Source organism: Ruditapes philippinarum, unplaced genomic scaffold (assembly GCF_026571515.1).
Source record: "Ruditapes philippinarum isolate M1 unplaced genomic scaffold, ASM2657151v2 ctg1654_1_1_1_1, whole genome shotgun sequence".
Lineage (NCBI taxonomy): Eukaryota > Metazoa > Mollusca > Bivalvia > Venerida > Veneridae > Ruditapes > Ruditapes philippinarum.
This window is the reverse complement of record NW_026864100.1, coordinates 1-11,124: the sequence shown is the minus strand read 5'-3', so window position 1 is coordinate 11,124 and position 11,124 is coordinate 1. Positions and strand designations below refer to the sequence as shown.

The window sequence follows — 11,124 nt, the reverse complement described above, 5'->3', positions numbered from 1 at the left end:
TGACTATCAGAACTTTAACTTAGATGAATACATAATATTAGTCTTCTATTGTGAGAACTGAAATCATAAAAAGAAATTGCTAAACGTGATATTCCCTTATAAATTACCCTGATAAATAGAAATAGGCAAAGCTAAGATAAAAGATATTACAATAAGATAAAACAGAATTAACTAATTCATCTTTAATCACAAATGCATTTTTTCCAAGCCCACCCCCCCCCCCCCAAATGCGCAAGATTACTATTATATCCTTCTTTGATCAGATATGAAGAACCTAAGATACAACCACATGGAGTTGACTGGTTGATCTTTTTTAGAATAAAAAAGCCAATTGATGAATATAAAAGCTTCAACAGATGTTAACCTAGAAGCTAGTTAGAAAATGATAGAAGAATTTACTTGTCTAATTGTTTTCCTGACAGTGGATGTGTTCACATACTGTATTATAGTATGCTTCGTTATATTCTAACACCGAAGACATGTATACCTGTACATTACACTATGCATTCAAGAGGGTATTGTTTTATATATTATTTTGTCCATTTGTATTTTTCAATTAAATAATTTTATATTTTCACTATTTTTCTTTTAAAAAATTCTAAATTTCTTTCTGAACAAAAAAGAAATAAACAGCAATATTCTGTAATTAATACTGTGATTTTTAATTTTGCACAAGAAAGATGAATGTTTTTATATAGACAAAATACATACTTGAATACTATAGGAGGTGATATAGTGGTGCAAAAACTTTTTATCAGATTGATTATGTTACTCCATAATTTTTACCATAAATATAACATGTTTTAAGTTAACGTTTTTATCATAAGGATGAGAATTTAATGTTTCATTCTTATACAAAATTTTGAAATTCATCATTTAAGAAAAATAATAAACCATAGATTTAACAAATCTGTTATATCTCATTTAACAAAATATATTCATCACAACAGATTGAAATCACAAATTATAAATACCCTTGCTAATGGATATAAATTCCATCCATCTTCATCAAATCCTGATTTGTAACGTTGTCAACTTCCGTCGTAGTCATAACTTCCGTTGTAGTCATGTTTGTTTACTAATTTCCGTTCAGTATTTTAACAAGCACATATATCTAGCTAAAGAACATCCACAAGAAACTTACATTCAAACAATTATTAAATTTTGAAATACAACATTTTAAATACAGTCTAAAATAGAATTTATCCAAGAACATGACAGCTGCTCCGACAATAACTATTGTTTTAAACTCAACGTGTTTTGCCCATCCAATAAGTATGTGTGTTTGCATTTCATATAACAGTCACAGAGAGCTTCACCAATAACAGGTTAAAGTAACACTGTGGGGTGATCTTGCTAGCGTTATTGTTCAGGCTGTCTACATAATCAACACGAAAAACATAGTTTAAACTTGGATCTTTAGATTTTGCTGCTAAGAAAACACACTAAAAGGATAATGGTGCCATAACTTTTCATCAGATTGCTAATGTTACTCCATAATTTATAGTAAATATAACATTTGTTAATACGAAATGTGCGTGAACGTTTTTATGAATAAGAAGAAAATTTAATGTTTCATTCATACACAATTTTGACATTCATCATTTGATTTTAGAAAAATAATAATCCGCAGATTTAACAAATATGTTATATCTCATATAACAAAATAGGTTCATCACAACAGATTGAAATCACAAATCATAAATACCCTTGCTAATGGATATAAGTTCCATCCATCTTAATCAAACCTTGCTAGCGTTATTTTTAAAGCTGTCTACATAACCAACAGGAAAAAAATTGTTTAAACTTAGATCTTAAGATATTGCTTCTAAACATTTTGTGGTATAAGATAATATAGCTCTGCCGATTGGTATTTCTTTGCACACTTTTGCTCAATGAAAATAATATTTCATCAGTTCTACTCATTGTATAAGAAACCTCTTCATTTTACATTTTTGAAAGAACTTTGTTTATTCTAGTTCAATCAAAAATGATATAAAAAATTAAGGATAGAGTAAGGCATGTATTTGCCATTGGTATTTTTGACTGTGAAACTGTAAGTGAGGCTTTATGGGTATGATATGCCTCTAGAAATGGAACCGAGGCTGGACCCGATAATGATCTTTATTTGAACATCACGTGGTTCAAACGCTGAAAGTTCATTGGTTATATTTTATAATGTGTGATTTAAATTTATTGGTTATCATTTATTCATATTTCCCTTGTTTCCCTGTTGATCTATAAAAGATTGTCAAAATGTATGTCTGTAGGTTTTTGGAACTCAGTGGAGTTCCATTACTACAGAAAGTTTTCCTGTTCGAAAAGATTTTCTTTTGCTCCTAAATCTCTTTTCTCATTTGTGTTTAAGGAACCGATTATTGCCAAGTAATTGTTTGTTATTGATAGTGGAGAAATAGTTTTTTGGCTGACAAAAAAGATGAAAATGTAAATAAATCTTCCCGTTGTAAAAATAGATAAATTTTGGATACTAGGCGTTTGATCATGGATCATATATTCACTGTTATGACTACATTAAATTCACAGAAGGAGAACGAAGCATGAATCTAATCAGTTATTCATTTCAGAAAAATGAATATTATTAATCCATTAAACTACAGATAATTTATATAATAACCTTTTTTGTACGAATATATCATTTTACTTTAATGTTGATTTAAAATCAAAGGTAGACACAATTCGTGGATTGATATCCAGCTCAAGTTCTTATTGGAACAAAGAATAAAAAGTCGTTAATGAAATATATTTTGTCAATCATGTAAATGCAAATGAATTATTCTTATTTGCATCAGTTGACACCTTTTATATTTTTACATAATAAAATATACATGTACATCCACTAACGCGCTTGCTCGTAAATGAATAATGTACCAGTAAAACGAAGGGCAAATGAATATGAAATAATAACATGTAATAATTGTTTAAGCTAAGCAATATATATATGAATATTTACCACCTGGAATTTTACACTTATATCATGAAACGTAATGAAAGAACATATAATTTATAGGTGAAACAGCAGATAAAAACCGACTGTATGACTAGGAAGGAAATCTGTTTCACAACCTTTACAAATTGATACAAGACTCAGTTAACGTTTTTACTTCGACCACCTGGGCTTCTCATAGTTTTTTCTTCGAACCCATACGGAGATGATAATATTACACACACAAACAACAGATGTTCACAATATGAATAATGGTATAATATTTTTTGTAAATACGTTGTATTGGTAAAGTTATCGTCCTTTGTTAATACATGTATATTTAAAACCAATCATCATAATTATTAAATAATAGTTAGTGAAGGCACTGAATTCATTTTTAATTGGTAGTTCATAGATATTTCTTGGTGGGAGTAGAAAATGCCATTACGTGATAACATCGGAATTCCATTTAAATTATGAAAGTTAGGTAGAACGCATATAAATATTAAAAGCGTTTAAATATCATCAAATGAATATATAAGGAGAAATTATTGATTTTAGTAGCGATATTATTAGTTTCGGCTCTGTTCATTAATTATTGCTATCAATTTTTCTTTTATTACGAATATTGTGTGTGCTGTGTATAAAGATACGATGTTTAAAAAAATGAGATAATTCACTTGCTTTACAGTGGAAGTCATAAATGATAGTTTGTTCATGAAATACTCTCTTCATTAAATACATGAAATAGCACATGAATGACAAACTTTTATCTTAGAAAATTCATGCTTTTGTAATCAATAAGTAAAATATAAATTTATGTATACGGATAAATATACTATTTCCTATCCGAATACACAAAACCATATAACATCCTTTATGAATCGGTATTTCTTTTGCTTTGTAAAAATGCCAAATAATACAGAGCGCTAAAAGTATTAAGTAAGACCCAAACACTTTTTTGATTGATTTCTAGGAAATGCAAATGTAAAGTAAATAATTAAAGATGAATTTTCGAGGAAAGGCAAATGTGAAGATAATCATTAAAGATGGATTTCGAGGAAAGGCAAATGTGAAATAAATCATTAAAGATGGATTTCGAGGAAAGGCAAATGTGAATTAATCATTAAAGACGGATTTTAAGGAAAGGCAAATGTGAAGTAAATCATTAAAGACAGATTTCGAGGAAAGGCAAATGCGAAGTAAATGATTTAAGATGGATTTTGAGGAAAGGTAAATGTGAAGTGAATCATTAAAGACGTATTTAAAGGAAAGGCAAATGTGAAAAAAAACATTAAAAACGGATTACGAGGAAAGTAGAATGTGAATTAAATCATTAACGATGGATTTCGAGGAAAGGCAAATGTGAAGTTAATCCTTCAAGATGGATTTCGAGGAAAGGCAAATTTGAAGGAAATCATAAATTATTTTGTTTTTCTGGACGAAAGAACCCTCTTTCTTGAAATATTGCTCTATGTAAGCAAATCCACTGAAAAATTTGAGAGAATTGGCATGGAATCTTTCGTTTTCAAAGTTTATGCATGGCTTATCTTAATCCGTAAATTATTCTTACAATTGAGAAGAATTAAGGGTCAATCTTATTAATGTCTATAACTTATAAAGACAGTTTAAGCTGTTTATTGGTACAACATATCTTATCAAAAAAAATTTATATTTTATCAATTTGAATTTAATAAATTGTTTTAAAATGTGGTACAAAACGAAATATCTAAAATGTGCGTTCATGTTAATTTGTCAGAATAAATACGTTCATGTGAATATTGCTTAATACGTACATTTATAACAATTTTAGCTATAGATTTTTTTCTGCTTTACTAGTGGATATAGAGTACGTGGGGCCCTTTATACATTATTTCAAGTCCCGAACAGTTGACCTCAACCACTTGGCCAAGGAGGCTCCTTCCAAGTAGTAAATGAATATTTATATTCCATTTGTCAATGCAAAATACAAAATGTAGTCTTTGATTTGAACTAAGTTCTACAGTCTAGTGACAGTTCTAAAAACATACGTCTTCTAAAGTATTAAAAGTAAAATTGAAGAAGACATTGGCACATATCCTTCAGTACCGACAGGAGTTTATTTCAGTTTCAAGTTGTAGCATCAATGAAATATTCTGTAAACACTAATAATTAATGATTGTCTGACACAAAAGCTTTACAAACTAATCAAATGTTAAATGATGAGGTTTCATTGTTCGTGAAGTTTATCGAGATTTTTCTCAAAATAATACAGTATGGTTGCATTTTATTCCCGTTAATTATATGCACTTTGAATTGTAATCACATCCTACGTTCAGCAAGAATAAAACTTTCTTTGTTATAAGTTTAGATACTTTTTAAGCATGTTCGGGATAAGAAAAACAGTTGCAAAGAAATACATACATGTTTATGTGCAATATTGCTTATGGACTGTCTTTATGAATTACTTTTTCATCCAATTAGTATTTTCAACATTGTATAAAGATTAATTTAGCACGAAACTGTAAAAAATAATCCTTTCATTCACTGTGTACTGGAAGCCAAAGCGACAATATGTGCTTTACATGAGACACCGATTTAGAATATACTTAAAGTTTGTGAATATGAAAATGTTTTCTCCAACGTTTACCACCTCATTTGATCAAACACATGCTTTAACTGACGAATAAATGTGATGCAGTGTGAAATAAATGACCTTTTATTCCATTTCTAAATCTGAAACAATACACCTCTATCTACTGAGTCAAAAGCTTTTTGGAAATCTACAAAAGCTACATAATTATACTGATTTTCGTTTCATATTTAAATATGTATTAACAATAGAATATAAAACAAAAGCATTATCAATTGTAGTGTATCCAGCTCTAAATCCAGTATGAGCTTCTTAGAGCTTACTGTAAGCCTCAACATAGAATGTTAATCTTTTAGTAATTATTGATATATAAACTATACTTAATACCTCTAATAATGCTATGCCCCTATAATTATTTGGATTATTCAAACATCCTTTTTTGTGCAATGGTATAATGACTGATTTTGCCCAACAATCAGGGAATTCACGAATAAAATGTAACAAAACATTAACGTCCAAAGATCTATTCATTATAACATTTCCATATCTGTGATATCAGAATTAGAAATACGTTCTTCACTTTCATTAAAATTTACACTAACATTGATAAAAATTTTGTTAAGTTCACGTTAAAGATATACTTTGCTCACGTTTGGGATAAAAAAAATTCTCGCAGATATTTATTGAAATCTATTGATTCTTATGTGTTATTTGAATAAAAAATGTTTAAACTATGTATGGGAAACTGCATTCTGTATTAAAGGTAAAAAAAAAGTTGCTCCTTTCTTAACAAAACTGACAGCTTTTTTAGTGACACTATATACTCATATTATGGATAAAGTTTAAAACATGGCATATCTACTTTGTGTGAAGTCAAAGAACATGTTGATTTTAGATTTACAAAGAAATAGTAGAACAATTTTTAATATTACTAAGCTATCAAATTTGAGAATGATATATCTTTAAAGATAAAACATAGTTTGAAATAATTGTTTATTTACCTCGGCAATTTCAAGTCGAATGTTTAAGTTGCAGTCAGTTGTGGGCTCGAGTTGCAAGGAAAACTCGCTTTTATTAATGTTATTTATTTTGCAGCAATTAGTACAATCCTAAAGTTGATCTTCTGAAAAATAATGAAATATGTTTCTTTACGTCTTAGTTTCTTTCTTATGTTTCTTAAGATTGAGTTTAACACTGCTTTTCAACAGTGTTTCATATATGGAGCGTGGGGAAGTTAACCAAACAACGTTTACAATTTTAACCATTATCAAGATAGTCTGTTTACCTAACCGTTTATCAGGGTTTTACAATGAATTATTTCATATATCAGCAAGTTTGTAAAGCCTCAATCATCAAGAGCGCACATCAATTTCATTCAACCTATACTACTTCAATATCCTCTATTTGTCAACTAAAACGTAAAGTAAATGAAAACATTTTAGGAAGAATTTAAGCTGTTTTGCTTTCGTTAAGCCCGTATTCAATTTCTAGTTTATTTGTGCTTATCTTGAAGTTATAGACCATAAGAATGTGATGGTTACTTGAGTTTCATTAAAACGCGCATCAACATTTGACAATTGTTATGTGCATGCTTTTCTTGTAGTTAATATGTTATCGAAGTCTGAACCCTACATTTTTCCGACGCTGTTCATATCTTGTTGTTTTTCTGTATTCGTTATCATTTTATTACTTCATTTATCGAAGTTTTACATAACTGAAATATTCTTGAACTTATATTTTCTCGATGTTAAACTGTTGCTTTCCATGATGAGCTCCGGTAAAGATATGACGTGAATTTTTGTACATGATTGACACATATAATTCAACTTAACACGAAACCAGCTTTTAAAGATAAACGTGTTTCATTTAAGATAGGAACTACACATCTTTTTATATAATTTCATATTAAGTCAAATATATTAAATGTACAGTGAAATGAATTAAATTGAAGTCGTTATGCGTGTGTATGATACAACTATGTTAACAAGCACAATGATATCGCTGTAATTAATATTATAGCGATTTGACTATTTTGCCGTTTAGGATAATTCGTTAAGCAATTTAACTGGTTCTGTGTCTTTTTCTCCGGTCAAAATTCTCTATTTTAGACATCTTAACCAGTAAAGCGACGACAAGTGAATGGTAAGAAAACAGTACGGTTTCTTATATATCATAATAACAAGTGTTATAGTAAACGTTAAACCAAATGGCGCCATAACTGCTTCAAATACAAATCAGAGAAAGTAGACAATTTTCTTAACAATCTAAGTAACCGGCAAATATAGTTGTAAATCTGATTGTGGGAGAGATTTAACGGAGATTTTAAGGACCATAATGCTCCAGTATTGTTTTACTTTTATTTCTATAAGTTTTTTTTTTTGTTTTTTGGGGAGTGTACTTTTATAGTTTCCAAAATGTTACTCATTGAACAATTACTGCAACATCTTTTTCTTCTTTTACGTTTTGACAATTGGTACTATCACAGTGATTTAGTATTTTACATGGAAGTCAAAATACTACTTTGTTTATATTTTCTACTTTCATGACAATTAATGCCTCATTAAGCGTTCTTTTTGCCAGGTAACAAACATCCAGCATGCATTTAAATCATCATTTTTACATAACTCTTTTTTGGACCTTTCGAAAGCGGTAAATATTTATTCGTTTCTGAAGCATAATGTGCCTTTAATGCATTACAAACGAAAAGGAAACACACATTTGAATTGTAGTGTAACATTTTAAAAACTGGCAAAACGGTTAGCTGTTCTTGCAAATGTCCGAGACTTGAAATAGTTGAAGTGTCTGAATTTAAATGCTGGAAATGTAATTGCCAATGATGACGGTCGTACACAGGAATCTGTAATTAAAAGGTACATCAGTTGAGATTTATGTTAGAAGTGATCAATACTGTTATTTATTAGATTATCGCCGATAATTGTTGCAAATTAAAGGGAGTTTTGATAATTTTGTTAATTAAGAGTAAATAATAATAATAATAATAATAGCAGCTGAATATCTACAATAAAAATCCTTAAGCCATTTTAGAATGATACTTCAGTAATAAAAGTGATTTTGGCGTTTTACTTAATTTAAGCAATATACATACATGTAGATTATGTGTCTATTTCAAGCATGTGCAAGTAAGGTAAGACAAAATGAGACGCAAAAGAAATATTTATTATTCTAGATACAGTGAGATAGATGATGATGATTATGAAGCCTTAGATAAGCAAGATCTTTCTCTCTGCAATACTAATAACTCAGTAATGAAGTATGAAATACCATTTAATCAAATCAAATTATTTCTATTTTTGAATTACAGAGACTTAATACAGCTTAGATACTATATCAAACCTTGCGTGAAGTACACTTGAAGTAATTCAAGAAATAATTGGTGAAAAAATTCAAACAAACTATATTGCTGTCAGTTAAAGGTTTTCATTGTTTTTTCTTCACAGGCATTGAGGCATTTAGATTCCAGACCACTGCTTATGTACTATTTAAAGCATTGGTACTTGTTTAGGTTTAGATCTATCAAAGCAACCGATGAAACCAGAGTAATGATGGACAGAAAAGTTGGGATTTGTGCGCAATTTAAAGCATATGATTCAGACACATATCCCATATGTTTTATTTGGCTATAGCAGATGCAATCAAACTATGGAAAAGATCAAAGGTCAAAACTTTACATCACTATATGATTCATCAATTGTTAACTTAATCTCATCTATGCCTAAGCTCAATGTGTCAAGTAAATGATATATCACAATATATAAGAACCACATTGCACCCCCATCGATAGGGTGTTAATGGACAGACTCAATATCGAACTGAATGTGAAACATTTTCAATTTTGCCGTTTTGGAGATCGTTAGGGTTCTGTTTTCCGTTATGTTGGATACAGCATCAGTAAAGGTGGTATATGACTGTTAAAGATCTCTACATAATGTACTGTTGAATTTTGAAAATGCTTCATTGAAGAGTTTGCTAATTTCAAATACGTTCCATTATGTTTTACTGCATTGCTTGTTGGGTTTAAGCTTAATGTTCACAAAGAATAATGAATATTGAAATGTCTTCTTCAGACGTCTTGTTTTCTCTTGTTACTTCTTAAGTAATAAAAACGGTAACCTTACAAATAACCTGAGATAGCAAAATATTCAATTTGTAGCATGCTTAGTTTGACCTGGTCTCAAAACGGGAGCAGTAAACGCAAGCCCTGACCTTTAGCCTTTAGGCCTTTAGCACCAGTGTAAGCAAACTTAAAGTTTTAATTTACAGCTTTACAAGATTTTTCAAAATAATTCATGAAAAACAAACAATTCAGATTTATTTTTTTATTTTGCAAATGATAGATATCAATTTTGAAAATGCAACAAACTTTTTTGTCAATTGTTGATTTTTTTTTAAAAAAGTGATTTCATCTGTAGATTGTTTTATGGCATAAACACAAATATGGAATCTCAGGGAAATCAGATTATGGTTATCATTGGGTAATCTTTTGGTAATCTGTTTAGTCAGAAAATGTAGGACTGTCGCATTTACCTGTTCTGCATGAGCTAGAAATAGAAAACCATATAATAAATATATATAAACAGCATGTCCTTTGAATAATAATCTAGTCGCAAACGTTAAAAACCTGATAGACATACTCAACGTATCAGTACTTTTTATTGGCAACTTTATATAATATAAAAAAAAACTTCAAGGAGACTTATACAAGGTTTTCAAGGTTTTCAATGTGTGCTTGTCATTGTTAATTTTGATGATTAATAATTTATCTGACATACTTTAGTGAATATAACATTATGATATTACAGCACAACATTAAAAGGCATTACTAAATACTACCGTTTGAAGTTTTCGACATCTTCGAAAGTTTCTGGAAGCTCTCTATCAAGAGTTTCGGGAAGCATTAGCGACATTATTCCAGATATTAGAGAAACAACTCCACAAACTATCGACGAAAAGTCACCACCTATTGTTCCACCCTTTATAATTATAAGAATAATTCCAAGTTTGAAAAATTATGTTCCAGTAAATATGGAATTCTTGGTGAATGTAATGGAATAAAATGAATTAAATTAATATTTTGGTTGTTATATTTTTGGTATCCAGGTATGAATAAAATTATTCAAGTTATCAAAATGCTTTCAAGTATATGTATCAAGTTGGTACAAATTATACAAATATTTTTAACGAAAGAATATCATGATTCACATGCAACATAGGATAAGTGTAAACATATGATACTAATAAGCCATTTGATATGAACGTAATACTTTTAAAATAAAAGAGCAATTTATATTTTATAAGTTATGTATGCTAATTATTATTTAGTATTTTGCAACACGTTACAAAGGCAAACGAAATTCCTATTTTCATACTTTTTATTCGTTCGTTTTGCAATTATCATTACTTTTTTGTTAATATATAATAATACAATGGCTCCTTCGACAAAAATAAATTTAAGTCATTTTATTGATAAATATTTAATGTGACCTACGAAGGTAACGATGTAGGGAGCTGTCATGGAACCAATGCCGGCAAATACAGACGCTCCACCTAGTCCGGCATTTCGTAAAACTGTAGGAAATATCTCTGCACT

General features: G+C 29.3%; 1 long non-coding RNA gene across 1 annotated transcript; it reads right to left on the bottom strand.

Annotated features, from left to right (window-relative positions):
* Nucleotides 1–9,871: 9,871 nt before the first annotated feature.
* Nucleotides 9,872–11,124, bottom strand: LOC132724428 (uncharacterized). The gene is made up of 3 exons (XR_009624905.1): nt 11,023–11,124; nt 10,368–10,507; nt 9,872–10,075 (listed from the first exon to the last, which is right to left on the bottom strand). It is a non-coding gene; the product is annotated as an uncharacterized LOC132724428 (long non-coding RNA).